Consider the following 20,136-nt stretch of genomic DNA (forward strand, 5'->3'; position numbering starts at 1 on the left):
TCCTAATATTGTTATGAATGGTTTAGATCAATAAAATATTTTGACTGGGAGGAGAAATTGATGAATGCCTCTTAAGGGAATTATACTCTTCATCTCCATAGATTAATTAAATATGGACATGTTTTTTTATATACAGCGAACACAGGGGCTTTCATGCCAATTGTATCTACATGGACAGACATGGCATCTCTCTCTCTCCCTCTGTCTGCCTGGTCTGATGGGTTTCTGTTTTAGCGAAGGGTGAAGAGATCAATAACAACTCTGTCTCCAGCTAAGACACACAGAGACATGCTGTCATCTGATCAGGGACAGATCACAAAATAGATGGTATCATTTGACCTCAATAGGACATGCAATAGGTTTCCTGCTTAGATATCTATCCCAGGGATTTGACATGTCTTTATCCTTTACCTGAAGTGGAACGTGTGACTACTGAACACTACTGGACATTTGTTTTGTGGTTCAAACTAATGTGTGTGCTCTTGATTGCAGGGTTCCTTATGCACTTTGAATGAGAACTGGAGCAGCTATAGTCTTTGCGACCACGCTCATCGCTGAGCTGATTAGCTCTGCTCTTGAGGGCTCCGAGAAGAGCAGCTCTTATATCTCCAAGATGGCTATACCCTGGGGGGTACCTTGTAGTGCAAAATGAAATGACAACAAAGCCAAAATAAATATGGGTTTCATAAAGAGCCGGTAAACAACAGATTTGATTACAGGCTAAATCCAACAACATCTCACAGGCTCCAGTCAGAAGGTTTGTTTTTTTTGATGTAGCTAATCCAGGATTTATCACAAGTTCAGCACATTCAGATAAAGTGTCACATGGAGTTATAATTAGAGAAGGGGGTGAGGCTGTCATAAAATGGGAACACAGTAAATCTCAATGTTCTGTTCTGGCTCATCTTGTTTTGTTTTTTGCACATCTCTGTCAGAGTGGTTGTCTTGTTCCATACAGTATGCAGGGGAAGTTGATCAATATGCATTTTGCTATCTGTTACACTGGGCCCACAGCACATCCAGCTGAGAGAAACCAGGGCAAGTTGGTATCTTGACACACACGGGAGCTAAGTGGATTATCTTCATATTGCTGAAGGGGTTCTGCTCTGCATACAGCGAGAGAACAGCAGCTCACAGCTCCACTGCTCCTCGGTGATACAGCAGCATGCATGTTACATGGTCTTCTGCCTGTTTCCTAAATGGAAAAGCTCTAGTGTGGGTAGATGACATCACGGCACACCTGCCAAAGCAATTCACAACATGTGTATAAAGTCAGACAAAGTGTGGGAAGTCATGTTATTAACCTGATTGACTTGATAATTATGTTGGAGGTGTTACTTATACTCATGCAAGCATCCAACTACGATACACTGAAAGAAACAAAAAACAAAGACCTCACACTGCCCTTCATGTTGGCGTCCATGTCTCTTCATGACCGTCTCTTATTCAATTATCCTGTCACTGACGATGGAGACCAGATGACTCAGTGTGATCAAGCCAGATGATTCATTCAGCAGTAATCAAATCACTGCTCTATGACGTGATGTACTGAGTGTGTGTGTGTGTGTGTGTGTGTGTGTGTGTATGTGTGTGTGTCATATGACTTAATTGCAATGTGCATTAGCTTGTGCCAATATGTATGCCCATCGCTATAAAAGTGGAATAGCTATATAGTAGTCCAGACAACGAAAGATTGAGTCATTGTAATGGTTGGCGATTATTTTTCCCTACATAAGATTATTATTGTATTTTCCATCTCTGATCTGATGCACACTATGATAGAGCCCCCAGTGCACAAATGGAGGAGGGCTGAACAGGATGGGGGAGGGTAAGCAGGATGACATCATACTGAGATAATTGATTACTGCCCTGTGGCAGAGGTGGAGAAGCAGATAAAATTTTGTGTAAGAGTGTGTGTGTCTGTACATAACTGTAACTGTGGTACTTTTGATGCATCTGGTCAGAGAGTTCACAGTAATTCAGTCATTCACATCTCATTCTCATTCAGTAACACATAGTAAATGCTATGAGTCAACATGTCACTTTGAAGTCTACCCGCAGTCCACACCTGTGTGTTCACTCACAACCATACACAACACAGACACACACACTTTCGTATTACTTCGAGAACAGAAAGAAATCTCAATGTACTTGTGCTGAACCAATTTACACCCTAGATCCCTACCTCTTATGGGTGATTAGTATGAATGAGAAGCACAGGCACAGATGGCATTTCATTATTGCTGTTACTTTTTACTGATGTTGTCTCACTATTTGCTACAACTCTTGTGGTTCTTCTTTATCTCCGCTTCCCTTTTTCTTGATTATTTGTTCTGTGCTCCTATAATAAATAAATAAATACATTTTCCAGTTCATCATTTCCCCAAAGCTGCAGTCTAACTGCAGAACAGTCATGGTTGAGTGATGTTAGGGGCTGGTTCTGCTGATGTAAGCGAAAAAAAGCTGTGCAGTTGCTGCAGGGGCAAAGAAACACTTTACACCAGAAAGAAAATGCTATTGACACACCTCATCAAGTTGTGTTCAATCTGCTCATTCTCTTATGATGACGAAATCAATAGTGTTAATTAATACACTTCACTTTTTTGTTGTGTGATAAATATGAATATTAATAGGTTGTTGTGTTCCTGGACCTGTGCCCACAACACAAATCAAGGCTGTTGTGTGAGGTATATAAATCCTAAACAGCATATCTTACCATAAGCAACATTTCAGTATATACAAAAATGGAAGAAAGGAAACCTTGTAATGTTTTGATAATTTTACTCATGTAAAACACCAGAAATCATGGTATAAGGAAAAGCAACTATACCAAGATCAAACATTTTTGATCTCTCTATTCAAAAATGATTTATCTCTTTAGGACAAACTCATTACATTTATGTTGGATGTTGTTGTTTTGTTTTAATTTCTCAGTGCAATGTGGCTGTGTATGTCACTGACTTGCAGATGCACCGTTAATGCTCTAAAAAATATTTGCAGTTTCTACAAAAAATGACAACACCTTTGGCCACATTTTGAAACAATTATGTGACATATATGTCTTAGTATAAGTTAAATGGCCAAACGTAGATTTATTTATGGGTTAGACAATTGAAAATACATATTTTTCTGTCCGTTTCAAACAGCAGCAGGCCTGAAGTAACTGTAGAAGTTTGTTGATTAACGTTAATCGTTTAGCCACCAGGGGGCAGAAGAGCAGTCTCACAGACACTAACTGAACCGCCAGTAAACGCCTCACGAAGTTGTTACTGATGTGAGCATACAGTGGAACTGAAACAATTTTATTGGATGTCTGTGGCCACCTGACAAAATGTAAGTCTGATATTTATTCTCCTCTTAACTCTGGTTTGGTGTCCTCCAACTGCTGAGAACAATATTTGTCTTTCTCTCGCCAGCTGCTGGACTTTGTTCACCAGCTAACGCTAGCTAGCAGCTAACTTGTCTTGTCAGCTGCCTACTGCTGCTGGAAACAGCTGATGAGAGAACTGCTATTGAACCATATAGCTTACAGACTATGAGCTTAAATAGGCAGAAAAGCTCAATAGAGCTGAACGACCCCTTACAATACACATAACGTTAATAATTTGATTTAATATTAACTATAAAAATATTGATTAAAGCAGGATTATTATGCTATTATCTGGGTGCTATTACATAAGTAGTTGCTTCAAGGTTGAATGTAAAACCATTTGCTGAGCCCACAAAGTCATGGACACAGCTCAGGTTTGGTATTGATTGGAGGTTTGATTGTCTGGTGTTCAGCTTTGAAAGTTGTCCATGATCACAGTATTGATTAGCCTGTCCAAGATCAAAGGGGATATCAGAGTAACTCTGCCTTAAGCTGGATTTGGCTGTAACCTTTGTGAAATGGCTCTCTACAGAAGCTGAAGATTTTTTAGTTTGTTTGTTTTGCTAAAATGTCAATGTTTTCAACGCACTAGGAAGCGAAAACACTTAGTCCTGAGTGAAAACGAGAGTAACCAAGAGGAAGCGCAGGCTAGAGAAATGGTTCACACCTCTCACCACATGCATAAATGCATAAGGGTTTGTGTGTGTGTGAGTGTGAGACCTGCATACCATTGAATCTCCTGAGCTGTTTACACTGGAGCCTGTTTAAGGACTATTGATGAGCTGCGGAGGTGATGGCGCCTCAATTCTAATTGACTTCACCAGAGGATCTGCTCGCTCAGCTGTGTGCATTTGTGCGTGTGTGTGTGTGTGTGTGTGTGTGTGTGTGTTTGTGTGTGTGTGTTTAGCCAGGGGAAGGTCTCAGGTGTGGTGTGTGTGTGTGTGTGTGTGTGTGTGTGTGTGAGAAGTGCATCTGCTCCTGCATGTTAATGTATATGTGGGGTGTGACAGCATTCGTTCTGCGTCTAATGGCCGACCAGGTTATCAGCTGAACTAAGCTTGTGTATCTGTGAGGAATGGGTTAATGAAACCGCCATTAACGAGCAGTACATGACCCAGCATGTAAACCCTGGCAGATGCTCATCAAAGTCTGCCAGTGCATCCCTGTGCTCTGTCTCTCTGCCTTCATCCTGATGTTTATTAGGGCTCTTCTCCATCTCTTCTCTGGCTACCTCTGCCGGTTCATTGACATGCACAAAAGTTGCTCAGATGAAACAAGGCTTGCTAATTATGCAAGTCTTTTATCGATGCAGTGTATGAGTTTGTGCATAAATATGGGCTGAGATGTGTATTTGCATTCGCTGTAAGATACTGGCTGGTTTATTGATTGAACAGCAGCAGGACAAAGAACCGCAGCTTTCTTTCCGTCTCACCCACACACACACCTACATTTCCACACTATACCGCGTACTCACACATGACCTACTATATGGTGCAGTCAATCAGTGCTTTCAGAACAAACAAAATTTTGAGATGAAATTCCCTCCACAGCTTTAAGAGATTCCTATCTAATTTCAGTTGGCTTGCAGGATATTACCAGCAGCAAAGCCCACACATGATATTTATCTGACGGCTGTCCCCTTTAGAAGGTCAAACTGCCGTGGAAATAAACCTTTCAGGGTAGATAAATGAGGGTTTTCTGCTCAGTGCCGCAGCATCAAAACACAGTCAGCTCGGTGAATTCTTGTTTAATCAGTCACAGCCGAATCTGAGGCAAGTCTCTGGGTATGGTACAGATGCACTGAATTTACCAGCAATTTTCTGTGGAGAAATTTGTTGTGAAAGTGAAAGACAAGTTAAAGTGGGTTTGACTCACATTTGTGATTATTTGCCTTTGCCGGTTTAATGCGACCAATACATAAATTATTTTCCAGGGCAGTGACGGTGTCACATTTGCAAGGTGCCACCTGTCATGTGTGCCAGGGCGCAGGTTTAGGGGAGGGGCAGCGGGGTGGCATGGGAGGCGGAGAGTAGCAGAGGCACCAGGCGGTCTGATTGGCTCACCATCTGTCTCTGGGACTGAGCAGATGTCTGAGTAGGAAGACCGATCTCTTTTTGCTTCCAAGTTCACTTTCTCTCCCTTTTGTGTGTATGTCTGTTGCTGTGAATGTATGCGTGTGTGTGTGTGTGGGTGTGTGTGTGTGTGTGTGTGTGCGTGTGTGTGTGTACAGTGTGTCCATGCTTCTGACGTTTCACACTCCGGTTGACACAGGTCCCAGTGGGGCTGAATGTCTTCCATATGGAGTGAGTTAACAGCGAACAGGTCCTTGTCATTATGAAGAGCTGTCTTGTTAGCAGCACTGACAGGATAGGGAGCCAGGGAGAGCCGATATGACCGGTGAATCACTTTGCACATCATTCATATTCAAGCTATACTTAACAAAAATAAATAAATTTTGGCCCTTGATCCTTGATCCCTTACCCACCCTTTCACTTCACCCTCTCTTGCACCAGGGTTCCACTGTCCATAAGGATTAGGTGAGAATCTCGCTTGTTAACATTTTAATTGGCAAATGCACACACAAGCAAAAATTTCAGATATACAACACGCACATTCAGTACACACACAACTGTGACGTGAACCTGTGCATATTTATGAAAATGATGTCTTGAAATGAAATGTCTTGCTGATTCCCCTTTTTTGAGTGAGCAGCTGTGCCCGAAATGATCAGAATCACAGGCCACAACAAAAGAACAAAGCCTTCAGACTAGAAAAAGGGAAGGGTCTGATCACACTGATGAATTTTAAAGGAACTTAATGTGCAAAATAATGGTTTGATAGCATTTTTTTACATTTGGAAGTGAGGTGAAATTACCTGATTTTGGAGTTTTTTGTATTCTATTATTTGAACAGTTGCAGTGTCTTTACTCTGTAATGTGGTATTTGGACAGTCGATTACTCATTTTTCACTATTGAAAAACAATTCTCCCACAAAATCTCACGCCTGTTGACTCAAATATTTAGTGAAAAAGTAAACAGATATTCTGTAAAGACTATATATTATATGTATGTCTTTATCTCCATTTTGCCCCCGGAGGAAGACACAGTAGGTGGGGAGGTGTTAGTCTAGTTGTGACAGTGAGTTCCGATTGGCTCATAGCAAATGGCAGGAGGGGTGGATGACCTACTGTTTCCACTTTTCTTGAGTGAAATAAAGCAGTGAAACCAGAAGGGTGGAGAGCGTGCACCAACATCCTGTTTGCAACATGAAGCAACGCGGTTTTTGAGAAATGTCACCTAACATGTGGCTAAATGTTGAGGAACACTTGCACAACCATTAATACTCAAAAGTATTGTTGTCTCATTTTTTCTGTGCAATTCATGGAGTCACAATGAATTTCAGTTACATTTTTACACTAGTTCATTTTTGACTTTTTTTAAATAATATCTCTACAGATCAAAAGTAGCCACTAACAGGGAGATGCCTGAAGCAGTACTCAATTGGATCCTGCTCAGAGACTGACTTTGCAGCTTGTCTTCATTCTATTTCGATGAATTCAGTTGAGGTGTGGTGGAAATATTTTTAACACAAAATAAATTCTTTTAATAAGTAAATAAGTTTATTAATCATTCCAGCTATTAAAAAATATATGAATGTACGGTTTACTATGATAGGGATGATCAAAATAGTTACTTAAATTTGATTATTCATGGCAGCTCTTCAAAAATCTGAATCCAATATAACACCTGAGTTTGTCCAAATGAACATACATAGAACAAGGTAAAAAAGTAACACACTTACAAACCAGTAATAACTATGATGTCTGGTGACTCACTTTTTTTGGGAGTGCTTAACATAGTGCTGGGTGGCTGTAAATAAGGAGGAATGGTGGTTTTTGGTGGGTTTTAAATATGAAAGCGCTTCCACTTTGAAACATAATAGCAGAGCTGTGACAGGATTCAGAATGGTGTGTGTGTGTTACCACCACACACATTTTTAGAGATGATTCACCATGGAGCGATGACGGAAGGGAGATGATGAAAGAGCAGGACACAGCGGGAGAACAAGGAGCACATGCAGTAAACAGTTCATTGTAGCTTAACTTGTCCGCCTCTAGAGGGAGCTGAAGACTATTGAATCAGATCCAGGTAAAGTCGAACACACACCACAAGGAAAGAGTAAATGACGCCTGTTCTTGCTTTTAATGATGCTCCATGAATGTGGCAAGGCTGATTGGATTCCTGGAGGTTGCAGGGAGAGTAGTGTGTCTCTGTTCTGTCTTGTCCTTTGAATGGCATTTCAACAGGTGGTCTGAGCACAGTTGCTTAGTTAAAGCGTGCAACCCCTGCAGGTATCAGCAGGTCAGGGAGCAGGAAGGTCAACAGCGGCTGCTCCCCCAAAGCATGTTACTGTAAATGGCATCTCCCCAGGAGTCTGTTCACATTTGTACCAAAACACACACACAAACACACAGGGTAATAAAAGCGGTTCCCGATTGTTGTTATCAAACGAATTCTTTTTTTCTGTTGAAGTTTGTTTTTTTGCTGCTAATAGGCTGATATGACTGACTGATGTCTGATATCAGGGCTGCTGATTTCATGCATTACAAGACCTTAGCCACACTAATCCCCTCTGTAATGCATTATACATTACCCAGTAGACACACCAGCCAGCAGCCCATATAAGTATTGCTTCATAGCCACATCTCATATAAGCATATGCATCAGATTTACCAGATCTTGTTTCAAAATGATTCAAATTAGATTCAAATGAAGTTGTTCTATGTTAAGTATCATCTACTGTACATCACTGTAGATGGCAAAGCTTATCAAATGATGCCGATCACGGCATTCACGTTTTCCCTTTTATGCTTTCTTGGGGTTTCATTTCTTGCTTTCTCTAAACTGTCCCTTTCCCATAGACAAGGAAGTGAAAGTGCATGCTTTTTTAAGGCACCAGTGCACCCACAGTCTTCTAGTGCTGGCTGACCACTGAGCAGCTTCAATTGAGCCATCAGGACTCAAGTTCCTTGCAAATAAGGTCACAGCAGCAGCTAATGAGGGAGGAGAGAGCATTTTACCCTTCTGCTTTCATCATCCCTTTATCAGGCCAGTCCAGAGTTGAATTCAGCTTATCCCAGCCTCTGGGCTGCTAACACTGGTGAGGCTTGCTCTCACGGTCTCCGACTTTTCAGGAGAATCCATGAAATATTATATGGACTGAAGAAGAGCAAATGACACGCTCAACACCCAATGACATACTTTATGTCGTGTATGGTTTCATCTCCTCATCTCCCCCTCTGATGTGTGACTTCAGGTGCAGGTGCAGACAGATACTATATATCCCCATTAAAGCGTGAGAATGTTCTGTCTCCTCTTGATGTTTCTGCTGTAGAAACCTTCTCGTAGTGAGAAGTTTAGTGTATGTATTTACACACATAAGGTTCTCATCACATCGCATTGTCGTCTTTTTTCCACCATCTCTTCTGCTGCGCTTCTATTTAACTGTTGCATTAAAATTGAAATTCATGAAATTCCATTTTGAATTGAAAAACAAACCAGCAAACCCCCCATAGTAATATCAGCAGCATCTCGTAAATTCTTTTAATGTTAAAGTAAATCAGAGCATAACAAAGGTAAACCTCTATTCTAATGTTGGATTACTGTGCGTCTACACAGACTCAAAGATATTCCTATAGCTATCACAGTGGTGGCTATCACAACAGTGTTTGCAGCAAAGATAATTCATTTTCCTATCCACACCTTGCTGTTTAAATAACTGTGAAATCCAGTTATTACCATTTAGCATCGATACCAGTCAGTTTTCAGCCATTTTCTTTATCACATCCTGAAACAGAAAAGTAATCTCACTCCAAGAAGAATCAACAACTCAGCGACGTGTTAATGGATGCATGTTAGTGCTACGGACTCTTAGACAAGAATTCAATTATAGTCGGATCAAGGATACAAGACAACAAAGAGATGAACGTGATAAATAAAAAATAGTTTTTCTATTTTAATATTCAAGTGATGGCAATCCAGATCTTATCAACCTGGAGATAGCAGATTGAACTCGGTGTTTCCATTGTCTATCCTATTATTGCATAGCAAAGACCAAATTTGACAACAGTATGCCAATTGATTTGTTATCTGCTATATTGCATTTGTAATGTCAGATTCTCCCACACTTTGTCTTAAGGAGGTAATTTTTTCTTATTTGAACAGAGGAAACACCTGCATGTTTTGTTTTTGTAGCAGTAGAGGGCAGTGTGTGAATGTGGGTGGGCAGTGCGTCAGGACTAGGTCATGCAATAGCGAGTGTGTGGCCATGCTTTGGGCATGTGTGGGAGTCTATGGCTTGTGTCAGAAATATAGACATAGGTCAGATTTCTGTGGGTGTCCGTGTCTGCAAACAAGATCAGCATGCTTAACATGCTCTATGAATAGGAGGAGACTTTTCATGAACCATTATATGAGTAATGACACCTGATGGTAGTTGATAAATCTGGATTTGGGGTGCAAAGATTGTGTTGCTGTTTACCTCCATAAAGACACAGCAAACTGTAATTTAAACATGGTCAATTCTCAACCACGCTAGGGGTTGCACAATATTGCCAAAATGTGATATTGCGATATTGATCTTGAATGTTGCGACAACGATATTAATTTCGATATTGTTAAATATATGTAAAAACACAAGTTGATGGCCCCTGTTTCTGATTTGTTTCCCCTTTTAACACATCTTCTTACTTTTGTCCCTGTCTTTTCTTTCACTCCTCTGATGCTGTTTTTCTTGTCTTTTTTTCTTTCTTTCTCTCTCTCTCTCTCTTTATTCGCGCTGTCGAAGTATGCACACACATCACGTGGCATGATCCATATGTTCTTGTAGTGGATCCATGCACTGACACTTGCATGTGCCAATTATACACGATCATTAAATAGCGGTTTCAAGCGGGCTTTTAATCGAACACTACTAAGCCATGCAGCTACGGATGCATCTCTGCACTAAATAAACGTAATATTGCATACTTTTGCAGCGTGACATTGTGATGACGATTTTGAGTCAATAAACTGTGCACTCCTAAACCACGCTGTCACTCTCTATGTGCGTCTCTCTCTCTCTCTCTCTCTCTCTCTCTCTCTCTCTCTCTCTCTCTCTCTCTCTCTCTCTCTCTCTGCGAGGCTTGCTGTGCTGTCTGCAGAGAATGCTGGTTGCCCCTGACAACAGTTGCTAGGAGACCATTCTGGAGTGACTTCATCGGGCGTCCTTACACTGTGGCTCACGATGAATAAAACCAGTTCATCTTTCCCTCGAACATGAATGCGCCTTTAAAAAGGGGGGAAATATTTTATAGCACTGAGATCAATACATCAGTGCACACATACAGTATGTGGTGGGTAGGAAGTGTTTTCATATTTTAGCTGCTTTGTGGAGGGAGTCACGTCTAGCAGAAGCTTCTTAGCTGCCACGAGATGTGTTCTTGTGGAAGAAATGTGAATGTAGTCGGTCTGGTGGCTGCGTTTTTGTTGAATCTGGCTAAAACAACTCATTTCTAATCAGTGGGACCAGAAAGGCTGCTTCTTTGGCGGAGAGAAGTTATGGAAATTAGATTGATTAAATATTCCCTCTCTCTCTCTCTCTCTCTCTCTCTCTCTCTCTCTCTCTCTCTCTCTTTTGCTGCTATTCTCTCTTGCCCACTCTCTCTCTCTCTCTGGATTTCTCTCAATCCCTTATGTCCTTCTCCTGCAAAACCCTGCTCACATTACCCTCTACCATCCATCTTTCTCCCTCTCTAATTCTCTGTCTCTCTGCAATGGGGAGATAAGATGTTCCTCCCTCTGAGCTGTAGCGAGGTGTGAGAGAAGAGGGGCTTTCCCTCTCTCCCTTTAACTACCTCCAGGACTGCAGGCCAATGAGGGCAGCCAGATGTGGCAAAAGTAGATCTCTGTGCATACTGGTGGAGGACATTTTAGGTGTGTGCGTGCATGTGCAGCATGTTTCCTGGGATTGCTGTTTAATGAACTTTAGATTGGATGTCAGACAAATTCCCCCTGGCAACAATCAGCCCAGCTCTCGCAAACATGGCCTGGGCCCTTAGCTCTGGGAATGGGCTAAAGTAGTTTCACACTCCAATATATCATAGTAAATCTCAGCCCTCATTGGCCATGAGTCCGACACTAAACAGCAGTAACCATTTGCGCTAAAATGTTGTTGAAAGCTCCTGGAGCAGGGACAAACCTTTTTCAGTCTTCAGATGTGCAGTATGCGTGTGAGTTTTTTTTAAGATATCACCACCTATGACTGCTGGAGTAATTCCTGGATTATCTACTGTACAGCAGCTTACCTCAAGTCTCCACCAGGAATGCCGGATTTTAAATATTTAATGACGATAATGTGGTTAATTGATTTAGACAATAATTAACACTCTTCTCGGCTTACTGCTTTAATCCCACAGATACAGTACATACCGCAGAGATCTGTCAATATTCATTTAGCTCTTGCTCTTTTGCCTCTGTAAATGGTTTAATCTGGATGCTGAAATAAAATATGGCAGTTGAAGACTAAAAAAACCTTCACACTGCAAAACAAAACAAACCATGAATTATTTTTCCCGACTGAAATTGGCGCCCAAACATGTAAAAACCTGCAACAGCGGGTTCCAGTCTATCTCATTTTCCATCAGACCACCCACAGTATTGACAGTGATTGTTAACAGGCACACATCTTGTCTCTCCAGCTCCTTCCTGAGTCGATGCTATTGGTCTGTGTGGAGAAGTCCCAGTGCGGTCCACAAGAGTCAGCAAGCAGTTCCCTCTCTAGTGGCATCGATTTAGCTGTAATGCTGTGATGGGGTCACACATTGACTTATGGGTCTTTCTGTTTGTAAGCCAGACACCGAGGCACACACAGTGAATAACGATGTATATGTCTCTCTTCTATTTTTCTTTTTCTTCCTCTTCCTCTGTCTCTGTCTCTGTTGTGCTCTGCCGCGGGGCTGCCAACCTGCTTTTGATCAATTTGGTCACCTGGGTTGCTGGACCAGGTGAGTTTTGATACGGTCTTGTATTGTTTAAAACACTCACACAGGTCCCTGAATGAAATTCCACTTTAAATAAACTAACTAAGCAAATGGTTGTCTGGCTAAATAAACAGCAGAGTATTGGAACGGCCACAATGGCAGATGGGACAACATATTAAAAGACAAAAAGACATCAGGTTGAAGCATGGAGTTGGAGCGTCTCTAAAAGAAAGAAGAGAACCTCTAATGCTCCTTTTCTTGCTGTGATGTAGTTTAATTGATAATCATTGCAATTAATTCCTTTGTTTCACAGTGAAGTTACAGTCTGCTTAGCAGCAGCTAATTACCTCAGCACATTGGACCTCAGCTTTTTGCAGAGTAATTGCAGCTCTCAGTCGAAATACAAACAACCGGAGAAAATTACACACAATTTTCACATTTGTCCATGATGTGGCCCTCGTACATTCGCTCAGTGCAAATGCTGTTGTTTATACTGGAAGAGTTGTGTTTGTGTTATGAACCAGAAAGTATTATAGCAAAAGCATTAAATAAGTCAGAATATTTGAATCAAGGAAACAAGAACTGCAAGGCATTAGAGCGATAAATCAACACACTTTGACCAAGGTGTGTCATCAGTTCACGCCTGAGTGAAAGAAACGCTCACATGGGATTCATTTGGGGGTCCAGCTGGGGCGACAGAGACGGGGGTGAGGAGGAGGAGGAGGAGGAGGAGGAGGACAGGGGAATAGGAGAAGGGGGATGGGGAGATGGAGGGGGCAGGGATGGGTTTAAAGGCGATGTGCAGTATGTTGCAGTGTGCAGTATTGTCCTGTGATTGCAATGGTTATCACCCCTTATATCCCATGCACATATTCTTATTTATGTATGGCAATGTGTAGGTTCAATAGTGACTGGGAAGGGTTGGGGGCAGGGACGAGGACGTGTGTGCGTGCGTGTGTGTGTATGTGGGATTCGCTGACAAGTTAACATTCACTGTCACTAGTAATGCGTGATGGTGATATATGAGGCTGTATGTCACAGTGGCTAGCCAGACACATGCTCTTCCAGCCTGGTCAACAAAAAAAGAAGCACATTTTCAACCTTCCTTCACCCTAAAACAATATTTCATTGTTCTGCCTAAAAAAATTATAAATTAGAAAGGCCATTTTGCAAATTGTGAGGAGTAAAGGTTTATTTGCAACGCTGCATTTAGGTGACTACCATGGGTCTGCCACTGCTCTGAGGTCAGAGGTCAGCTAAATAATGAGATTTGAACTCTTCCCACTGCCTCCCTATAGAGACCTCTGCGACTCTTATCCAATTTTTACATCATCAATAAGTGTGTCTAGGAGAATTAGAGGTTTGATATAGTGTGTGCCGTGTGTGTTTATTCATCTGTGTTTTGTGTCAGTGTGTGGGTGTATTAGCATGTGAGCATGTGCTGTGATACAATCATATGGTATGATGGCAATGTTCCATGTGAAGCGCTAAATTGTCTTATGTGAAGTCGGCCAAGTAATGTTCTCCTATGGGAAATCTGGGGATATATATATATATATATATGTATATATATATATATGTATATGAAATACATGACCATGAACCCTTTTTATGGTGGCTCATTTTAATAAGACGTTAATAGGCAAGGCAAGTTTATTTGCATAGCACATTTCAACAACAAGGTAATTCAAAGTGCTTTACATAAATCATACAAGCAACAGGGAAATAAAAAGTTTTAAAAGAGTTAAATAGAAAATAAAACAGGCAGGTCTCTCACCTTTGCTTATTTTACTCCTTTGCTCCTTTGATTCCCATTCATTAATGATTAGGAATGTTACATCACATTTCACCTTCTAGGCCCATGAACGGTGTTTTTGTTCATGGCATATGTCTTTGATCACGCAGTCCAATTCAAAGCAAAATGGCAAGTAAAACAAAACAAAAAAAATCTGGTTTATAAGCAGTATTCTGTTAATTTTTGGGACACTCTGATATTCAGCATTGATCAATTTGGCACTACCTTTGCGGCATTACTACACACACGGTGGTTGAATGTTATTGATCTGGGCCACACATTGTTGCGCTGAGATGTCTGTGTTGTCCAGACCAGCCTGCGATCAATGGCGTTATGTGACAGCCGGTTCTAGTCGATCTGCTTTTTCTTCGCTGTAATGGTTCTGTGACAGTGTAACATGTCATCATATGTTTTCAGCTTGTCAGCACGAATCAGTCACTGACCACCAGCTTTAACACCAAATCATCAGTAGACTGTTTGCCAGAAGAGTGCCTTGGACCTTTGTTCTTTGAACTTCTGAGCACTCCGGACCTTTGTTTTCTGGGTAATTTATAAATTAAAATGTAAATACTGTTAGTGACAGTATAATAGTCGTGTCGTTCTGTGGTACGTGTCATGGTAAGAACGTGTTATATTGTGGATAAAGGCTAAGGAGGGGTCTTCAACAGTAATGTCTGCTGTGGTTAATCTAGTTAATTTAATGCTTTTTTTGTCTTATCTGGGTCAATACAGAGAAGCCAGGCTAAAAATAATTGAGAGAGAAAGGAAGAGAAAGAGAGAGAGAGAGAGCTAGATAGCTCTTCACTTGGTGTCACGCAGTCCAGGCAGTGAGGCATTCGACAGTTAGATCCAACTGCTAAGGCTGAGAAAGGCAACAGGGCACAGGCTCATAGTTCATAAAATATAGATTTTATCTATTTATTTCAGTTTTTTAATGTTCCAACTGCTCCTCTGTGCACCTCCTACCCTAACATACACTGTTGCCACAGCAACGGCAAGCTCGGAGCCGAGGCGGTGGTTTGTCCATATTTTTGCCCGTCCAAAAGGATAGAACATTAACACACACTTAACATAAACACACACACACACACACACACACAAACACACATATCCAGTGGCACTCAGCCATCACCCTTCACTTCAGCTGTATTACATGATGGAAGCGAACAAGAACAACATGGCGTAAAACCACTATTATAAGAGTCTAATAATACGCCAAATCACCTGTTACATGCTACATGTACAGTAGGTTATGATGCAGCCGTGTGAGCTTGGGTATGTGTGGAAAGGCGGGACGTGGTTTGCGTGAGTGTGTGTGTGTTTGAGAGGGTGACTCATGCCTTGTCTATTAAGAGAATAGAGGGTGATCAGGTTGCTAGGTGATTAAGAGCCACTATTGTCTGGAGGGACAATAGTGGACCCGAGAGTGCCCTCTCTTCTCTTTCTCCATCTCTTTCACACACACACACACACTATAAATGTACATTTTATCTGACCCCCCCCCCCCGGCTTGGGTCTTGAGCGGGAACAAGGAGTTGACAGTGAGCAGGAGGACCGAGAACGAAAAGCATTATGGGAAGCTGATAGGGTGAGAAGAGACGGCGAGGGAGAGAGAGACAGAGGAGAGGAAGAGAGAGAGTGTGAGCATAGAGAGAGAGGACTAGCAGGAGAGCTGTAACATGGGAAAAAAAGACCTGCAATCATTTGCCACATTGAAGGGAACAAATGTAGCTGGAGGCAGTGAGGGAGAGTGAGAGAGGAGAGGACAGGCAGAGAGAGGGGGAGAACGAGAAGCCAAGGAGAGACAGTGAGAGAGAAACCTTCCATGGACATTGCACATTAATACCACAGTGCTTTGTAGGTGAAGATCCCTAACTGACAGGTCTGAGGAAGGAGGAGAAGCGCTGGGAGTTTGGCAAAGCCCTCTCTCCTCCTGCTCCCCACTGTGTGTGTGTGTGTGTATAGGGACATAGACACACACACACAGACTCTCTGTGTGCCTGTCAGTGCGCTGGGCTCTCTGGGTGGGTAGGGAGCTGCGTTGTAGAGGAGATGTTCACTCTGAGGATGAGACAGCATTTCTAACAGGATCTATTCGCGGACTGGGATAATACGCCGGTGCAGCTGAGGGGACCCGAGCCCACCGGAACCAACCAAATCAGCCATGGAGGGACTGCTGTCTCCAATGAGGACGCGGGTAGGTCACCAATGGGGATTTACAGAGCAGCCCAAATACAGTTTCCACCACAGGAATCAATCACCAGAATGGCATGTAGCGAGAGAGAGCATGTCTTGCAAGCTGCTGAAATGAACCAGTCTGCGCTGCTGTCGCTGCGGGGGATGCAAGAACACGAGCTGAGAAGTTTTCGAGCTACCGGCGTTGCTAGGGGAAAAAATGTTTAAGCATTGCAAAATACTGAAATGCAGTTTGAGCTTGGTGCGCATTGGTGTGTGTGTGTGTGTGTGTTGGTGCACAGATTAATAAGGGGTTGTTTTGAAAGAATGACTCAGTGTTTCAGAGTGGTGCCTATCTCCCTTCAGTACAAACCGCTGGTCTTCTAGATTTAGGGTAGAGAAAGAAGAAAGAGAAAGATGTGCGAGGGGGGAACTGGCTTCGGTTTGTATAGTGAATTGAGTGAATATAGTGGCAATTCACTATTGTTCTTGTTATACACGACCTTCTGTGTTAGATATTCATGTCTCTGTGTAACATTGGCGCTTTTAGGTTGGTGTCTCAAAGTACTCTGTGCTTAGAGCATCCGTCTGACAGCAAATGTCTGCGTCTGTGCCCTACAGAAAAGGCTAATGAAATAAGAAAAAGTATGTGTGTGTGTGTGTGTGTGTGTGTGTGTGTGTGTGTGTGTGTGAATGGGTGTCACTGACAGAACACACTTGGCTGTTTGTCTGTATCCATGTGCCTGCACGTGACATCCAGCACAATTGTGTGGATGATAATGGACCCTGAGAGGTGTCTCCCTCCCAGTTGAGATTTGAGATGAAAACCTGTTAGTTCCGCCCTGGATTTTTTTAGATATATCGTAGTGAGCGTTAGCGTGTGTGTAATGTGTAAGAGGGGGTAGAGTTAGCTGGATAAGGTAAGCACTGTAATATAGAAGCTGTGATGGTGTTATTAATATTTATGAAGGCATGATTGCATTTTTTGGAAGCAGAGGAGTGTAATTGTGTTAGTTTCTTACGGATACAGCCATATCCAGACATTACTATACAGCGAAATATAGAAATCTGACATCAGCTTTGCACCTTGAGATAATATTCTGTAGTCTCTACCTGAGAAGACAGAGATGATGTAGCAACCCCCCCCCCCCCCCCCCCCCCCCCCCCCCCCCCCCCCCCCCCCCCCCTCCCTATTTTATCACCACTGGTAACAGACCTATACTGTACAACCAAAAGCACATTCTCAATGCGTACTCCACCTACTGTACACATGGACATGTGCATATATTTGTATGCTCTTTTTGGACATATAGCATTGAGTCGAAATATAGTGACTCCCACACAAGCCTCAACTTGTGAGGATGATGAAAGGGTTAAGCCACTGGGATGACCTGATGGTGTTGTCACACACCATCACCTCTCCTCCCTCACCTTTACAACTCATCCTTCTTCTTCATTTCATTGTAGTTTTGGACCCTTTTTTCCTTTTCCCTTGTGGAAAGATGCTCCATACACTCGTATTTAAGCCAGGAGTGTCTTTTTGTCGCTTCCCCGTCCTGTTTGGCTGCCCACCTGCCCGTTTGTCTGTCTGTCTGTCTGTCTGGCCCTTGCTGTGTGTTTGGCAGTTAACATGAGCGCTGTAATTGGTATTTGCAGATCGGCCCATGATCTAATCCAAAGAGAAGCGTTAGCGGGCTGTTTGGAGATAGACTTGGCTTCAAAGATATGGCGTGGAATCAAGCCTGCTATATCTGCGCTGTCTGCCACCGTGGCCAGATTTGAGAGAGCAGTGGGAATCGCTTTCAATGGCTAAATGACTTTTGCATTTATCTTCATCAGCCACATTGAGCTTCACATGCCCCACAGTCGAGCTGTGTATCTCAGTTTTGGCATCAAAGTCATTTTAGTAGATTTATGTGAATGAATCACTGCATAATGAGCCAGTGCAGGAGTCTCACAAAGTTTACACTGAATAGTCTCGCTTTAATGCGCTTTTTCGCACCCTCAGAGATAAAACGAGGAATATGTAGTGAAAACAGCGACTTTGATTTTTGTTTTTGTCCTATCTTTCTGTTTACCTTTCGACAGCAGCAGAGGTGAGAAAAGTACAGAGGGAAACAAACCCCTTTCACAGTAGAAAACAGTATATTAAGTTACTCGCACCCAAAGAGCGCAACCGCTTTTGTTGTAAATCTGAGAAAAATTACTTCTATGGAATGTGATGTTTTGCTCACATAAAACCAAAATTTGGTACTTTTCAAATGTCAAAAGATGAAAAAGAAAAAAGAAAAAAGAAAATTCTTCTTGACTTTGGAGGGCAGTAAGCTTCTAGGTCTTGCTTCGGGGATACACAAAAGGCGACCTCAACCTCAAGATAACAGACGAGGAATAGCAATAGCCTGTAAAATCTGCACTACTCCTAATCCCCAGCTCACTAAAATGGGAAAATTGTGCTGAGATGGCTGTGTAGGCTATCTATGGGACCGTAGAAGCGATCTCATGTCTCCTCAAGTCTCCCTTTCCTCTACCTCGCTCCAGCATGTTTTCTGTTTTTTTCCCCCTGCACTCTGTATCACTCTTCCTCTCTGTTTCTTTATTTAGGATGACAGTAATGGGCAGTGAAGCAGGAAAATGGAATAAAATAAGCATCAATGAGTGTCTGTGTTGCCTTTGTGTAGTTACATACAACTGAAAAGCAGGTCAGCACAAAAACACAGAGCACGCAGAAACCTGAGGGATTCTGAAAAAAAAAGTAGCCAATTTGTTATCTTCAGTGTCCATAAACTTGGCTCACGCATGTTCCTGATTATTTTATAGTCTCGCTTTATGTCTTTTTAATGTAAGGCCATAGTTTGGTATTGCACTCGGGACATTACTGATTCACATAGACGTTATTGCACGCGATTTCTACATCTCTTTTCTGCTTAACTGTGCACACAATCCACTTCTTGTCTTTTTGTAGTAAAGATGAGAAGGAAAGGATTCAGATAGGCATTTATAACAGAAAGACTCACATTCACAGAATCTAAAAGAGAAAGATCAAGATCTGTGTTGGTATCCCCAGTTGTATGTAATATATGCATATAGGTCAGTAGAACAAGGAGATGTAGCTTCTTAGAAATCTTCCTCTCGAGAACATATGTGCTGTTTATGGCACACACAGATCACTTAGTTTGTGTGTATATCAGCTTTCCCGTCAACTCCTCCTGTGTATTAGTGGATCAATAGGGAGTAGTTATCAGGAGATTAACCCTGTCAATGCTCTTATCAGTCTAATCAGAGAGTCCTCTGCTCTTCCTCTCTCGTTGGCTCAATCACTCTCTCACTCTTTTTCTGCTGGCTCGCTCTCTCTTAAAGCTCCGTGTTACCGCCTCTCTCGTCCCCAGCCTCTTTCCTCTTCGGGTCATGTGTGTGCACATGCGTGTCCAGCTGCCCATGACAGATGGGACCATTAACAAAATGGCCAAGGGCTTGGACATACATGCACACTCACCCACAAACACATATTTGTTCCATTAAGGAATGGCCGTTTCACACACACACAAACACACTCACACCTTCCCTTCTTCTTCTGTGTTGTTGTCTTAGCTCCACAACATCACATCCATACATGCACACCATCACAAACACTCCAACTTGACATCAGCCTGACTCATCATTCTCCCTCCCCCCAAAATCCCTTTTCCCTCACCCCTGCCTCTTCGCTCCTTCTTTTCCCCCCTCCATCCATCCATCCAATCGATCCACCTGGTTCATTAGCAGGCAAGTGGCTGTCG

General features: G+C 42.3%; 1 protein-coding gene across 1 annotated transcript in view; it reads left to right on the forward strand.

The window, feature by feature from the left end:
- The first annotated feature begins 3,310 nt into the window (after positions 1-3,310).
- Positions 3,311-20,136, forward strand: part of frmd4a (FERM domain containing 4A) — a 101,996-nt gene continuing 85,170 nt past the window's right edge. The window contains exon 1 of the mRNA XM_046036722.1: positions 3,311-3,333. The gene's annotated coding sequence lies outside the window, so the exon portion shown is untranslated. The remainder of the gene's footprint in view (positions 3,334-20,136) is intronic.

The sequence above is a fragment of the Micropterus dolomieu genome, linkage group LG22, assembly GCF_021292245.1.
Source record: "Micropterus dolomieu isolate WLL.071019.BEF.003 ecotype Adirondacks linkage group LG22, ASM2129224v1, whole genome shotgun sequence".
NCBI classification, from domain to species: domain Eukaryota; kingdom Metazoa; phylum Chordata; class Actinopteri; order Centrarchiformes; family Centrarchidae; genus Micropterus; species Micropterus dolomieu.